The following is a 5,212-nucleotide window of genomic DNA, read 5'->3' on the forward strand; positions in this document are numbered from 1 at the left end:
CAAGTAAATAATGCAAACCTACATACAAAAATGAAATTAATTTGTATTTGATTTTATCATGTTTTTATTTCCAGAGTGTTTTTCTGTGCAAAGAGCATTGGAGCTACTTGGGTTAATTGATGGAGACAACTCAGATTTGGACGTGTCTGACAATGATGATCCCATCCTGGATGGCAATTACCAACCATCACCACAGGAGGAAAGCAGCAGTGAGGACAGTAGTAGTAGTATATTTATTGTTCCTTTAGGGAAATTCTTTTTCACATTTCCAAACGCTTTTCATCATACATATTCACGGCACATATAGACATACATAGAGCACATATAGATATACATATTTCATACACAATAGACATTTGACACAGACATATACTTATATCATTGGGGTTTACATGGGAAAAATGTAAAGATTTTTTATCTGTGTGGCTTTGTCTTGTTGAGTGTTTGGATGGCTGAGGGGATTAGGCTTCTGCTGAAGCGGGCTTTATTGCACCTTATGCTTCTAAACCTCCTGCCAGAGGGTAGAAGTAAGAAGTAGCGGCTGAGTGGGTGAGTAATGTCCAGGGATATTACATGAGCGATACGTGTGATGGCTTTGGTGTTTAGTTCTTGTAGATTTGGAGTGGGCAAACCTATTATTTTGGTGGCAGTATTGGTTATCTGGGTAAGTTTGTTACGTTTTTTTACAGTAAGCATGTTGAAAAAGCAGGTGGAACAGTATAATAGGATGGGTTGAACAATGCTGATAATAGGAGTAGATGGGGGCAACATGAAGTCCTTTTAGTTTGCGCACCGCTGACAGTCTTTGGGTTCCTTTTTTCTGTATGTCTGTTGTGTGATGTTCAAAGGTGAGGTTATTGTCAATTGTGAGTCCAAGATATTTGAAGTGGTCTACTGTCCGTTCTGTTTCGTTGTTAACCCTCTGGGGACCAAAAACGCGCCCGCGCGTTTTGCTCGTTTTTTTTTTTTAGCAATGAAAATAAACACTAAATGCTCTGTTAATTTTGATCTTTCATTTTCGTGTAATACATCAATCGATCCTGTTCAGTTTCTATTTTTTTCTGTATACTCACAATAAAAATAAAGTGTTTTGCTTTTTGACAAATAAAGAAAAATGAACATGATGCGATTTCTGCCTTCTCTCTGTCAGTAAACTCCCATTTGAAACGCGTTCGAAAATGATCTAGAACTCCGCGAAAATTCAGTCAAACAGGCAAACAGACCCACGGGCATAAAGCTTGAGATCGCAGCTTTTAAATGAAGTAATTTATATAAAAAACAAATATTCTCAGCTTCTGTAATCTGTATAAAAAGAGAGCGACTCTAGTCGAGCTCATTACGAGCCATTCAAAAGTAATTTGACCACTCCCCGGAGAGCGCGTGCTATTCAAACGCAAATTCTGAGAACCATTTCAGTCTGTGAAACGCCCCCACATCAGCTGTAAACAAAGCGCGTCACAATCGAGTGAGGCATAATATAACCTACCTTATGGAGAAAAGTTTCCTCAGAACAGTGCTGATATGAGGAGCAATATCTCCTGATATGAGGAGCAGATCCCGCTGAGGAGTGAGGTAGGCTGTTTTCTTTTCTCAAGTGTTGATGTGGAATAACGTTATGGAATAACGTTAGTGTAGGCCTATGCAAACCGCAAAAAGATGAATCGCATTTCTATAATATGACTCGCCTTTCTGTGAGATGAATGAAGGGTACATATTTGTAAAGACTGTTTAGCCTAAATATGAATCGCGCGTCTGTGTGTGAAAGAATAAACTGCTTTGCTATAGCCTACTGAGATGAGTAAAAATCGACTGGAATATGTTGAAATAAAATGTATTTGTATAAGCAACGTATTAAACTGCAAATTAGCATTTATATGCCCTAATATTTCATAAAAACAACGTTACAGTCAGTCACTTGTTGACTAGATTTGGGTACAGTTTTTAGGCTACTGTAGAATATACTGCCACATCAAATAAGCTTTTGTTTAGCAATTTCTGCTCATATCTAACGTTATATATATTTATATATATTTGCTATATTCAAACTAATGAATACATATGATAAAATGTAGGCCTATAATCTTTTTTCTTTTTTACAAAGAAAGAGTACACTTGAAATATTGTTGAAATTGTAATTATTGTTGTAATTGTAACATTTTTAATAAAATAGCAAAACATATTTACAAGATAGATGTAAGCGAAACCTTAAATGGTCAATATAAGTCTTCTTCTAAATACATCTTTTGTCCTTGCATTGTGGCTCAGTCAGTGTCACACCTGAATGAATGGCTAATTATGCAGAGTCATTATGCAGAGTGGGTGGGACATTGTAATCTAAGGTGTAAACTACTCCTCCCCCTCGCATATTGGCTTTCCAAGCAAAACCTGTTTTACACCATTTAAATCAATGTATTTTTTTTTTGTGAACGATAAAGCAAGACTATTTTCACATAATTTTGAAGCTAGAACTGAAAGGGACAACATCCATTAGTCAAAAGTCTTGTGGACACATATTTAATATGTGTTTTGTGGTCTTAATTCAGCAACTTTCATTTACATTTTTTCCAATAACCACGCATAAACATTATTCTCTTAAAAATACAAACATCTACATACACGTTGCTCGCATATTATGGTAGCCCTGTTTGTGCTATATAGAGTGAATTTACACCTTTGCCATTAACATGTTTATAAATAACTGAAAAAAGCACAAATGTCAGAGCATGTCAGAACATCTCAAGGACCCCAAAAACAGCTTGGTCCCCAGAGGGTTAATGATAATGGGGTGGTGGGCTTGTGCCGTTCCAAAAGCCATTTCATTTGTTTTGCTGATGTTGAGTTTGAGATTATTTCCACACCACTGCGTGAAGTGAGAGACTGTGTTAAGATATTCTTGGGTTGAATGAGTGTCTGTGAGGAGTCCAAGGATTGCAGTGTCATCGGCATACTTGAGGAATATGGTGTTGGATGTGAGGGGCTGGTACAGTCGTTTGTGTAGAGGGTGTAAAGGAAGGGGCTTAGAACACAGCCCTGCGGGGCTCCTGTGTTGGAGGTCAGTGTAGGTGTGGTTGTTGTGCATACCCGGACAGACTGTTGTCTGTTGGTGAGGAAGTTATGTGATGATGAGGACCCTATTCCTGAGCCCACTGACCACAGCAGAGGACGCAAACATGCAGATAGTGCAGATAATGGTTAGCCAAGACCCAGTAGATATTTGTTTATTTTATGCAGTTAGGGCCTTAGGGATTGTGAAGGATTGGAAGCAAAATGCTTATTTACAAAACTTGTTGACAGGTTCATGGACAGGGACAGAGACAGGTACAGGTACAGGTTCATCCCACACTCAGAAGATGATTTGGAAGAGCCAACACCAAGACCAAGCCAAACAAAAAGAAAAGAAAAAGGGAGACTCTGAACAAGGTACTTATTATTTTTGGCCTTCACACCTTGAGGGTAAATCTTCAAATTTCATATAAACTTCCACTAGGGGTTTCATCAACTAGTCGACTAGTCGACTGTCACAGCCACTAGTCGGCGCTGTCGGCCCTAATCGACTAGTCGGAAACAAAATGGCATCAGGCGTTGAGGTACCTATGCGTCCAAAACGGTCAAGGTCATCCTATGTGTGGAAATACTTAACAGAAAATGTAGACACATCCACTGTTACCTGTAAGTTATGTAAAGCAGTGCTAAAATACAATAGCAATATGTCTGCAATGGATAATCATCTTAGGATGAAACACCCACTGCCAACAGCAACCGTTCGTGGCAATGACGATAGCCATGCTAGCACTGCATCATCGTCAGGCAAGCAGACAACAATCGATTTTTCAACGCGCCTAATGACTGACAACAGAAGGCGAAAAATCACAGATTTGCTGGTCAACTTTGTTGTCAAGGATGTTCGCCCTATATCCACTCTCTCTGGGGAAGGCTTTAAGGACATCATCCAGTATTTTGAGCCAGGCTACACAATCCCTTGCCACCGCACAGTTTGGAGCAATATCATGCACCAATACAACACTGTCAGAGCAACGATTATGGATGAGATGAAAGACCTCAGTGTTTCCCTCACTACCGATCTGTGGACATCATGTACTATGGATCCTTATATAACCATAACAGCTCACTACATCACTGACGGCTGAGAGTTAAAGTCAAGAGTGTTGCGAACCACCGTGATGCGCGAGAGACACACTGCTGCAAATATTGCCCAGCGTCTGAGAGAGACTATCGAGGAATGGGGCCTCAATGTTTTTTGCACCATCCATAACAACGCTAGTAGCATGAACCTAGCAATGGAACTATGTGAGCTATTTCCCCACCACCTAGGATGCACCGGGCACACACTGCAACTTGCCATTAAAAAAGGTCTCAACTTACCTGAGATCACGAAGACAATTGATGCTGCGGGACGTGTAGTCAGTCATTTTCGTCACTCCTCAGTGGCACATTGTGCTTTGCAGAACTACCAGAAACAACTGGGAGTACAAGTGAACAGTCTGCAAAACGATTGTGCCACTCGGTGGAATTCTACATTCGCTATGCTAGAGCGTTTGTATGAACAGAGAATCCCAGTGCAGGCCGTTCTCACGGATGAGAGCATAACGAAAGTGGATGTCCGAAAATCCTTGACCATGAGAGAGCACCAGTGGGAATTGATCGAGCAGCTGATTCCGGTACTTAGGCCTCTAGCTAAAGCAACCACAATAATGTGCGCAGAGTTACATGTCGGGTTGTCATTCATCTATCCCGTCCTGCTCAATGTCTGCGACATGCTGAGAGTGACAAGATCCGACGACCTGGGGACTATTCGCTCTTTCAAGGACATGGTGAGGAAAGAACTCGTAAAACGCTTCAAACTAGAGTCTGACATCCTGGCAGATTCAATCCCGATAACGGCATGCATGCTAGATCCACGGTTTAAGCACCTGAAGTTTCTCCCGGAAAATATCAGAGCGGATGCGGTAGGAGAGGATGAGGAACAGCCTGCTACGGGTAAGTTTAGAACCAGGGTTCGAATTATGATTTCATCTTTGTGGGGGGGTCTCTTTAAAAAAAAAAGTGTTGCTAACACAATTCAATTTAAATAGTAGGCTAAATTTAGTTTAATTTGTCGTTTAACCCTCTGGGGACCAAAAACGCGCCCGCGCGTTTTGCTCGTTTTTTTTTTTAGCAATGAAAAATAAACACAAAATGCTCTGTTAATTTT

Source organism: Rutilus rutilus (assembly GCF_951802725.1).
Source record: "Rutilus rutilus genome assembly, chromosome: 6".
Taxonomy (NCBI): Eukaryota; Metazoa; Chordata; class Actinopteri; order Cypriniformes; family Leuciscidae; genus Rutilus; species Rutilus rutilus.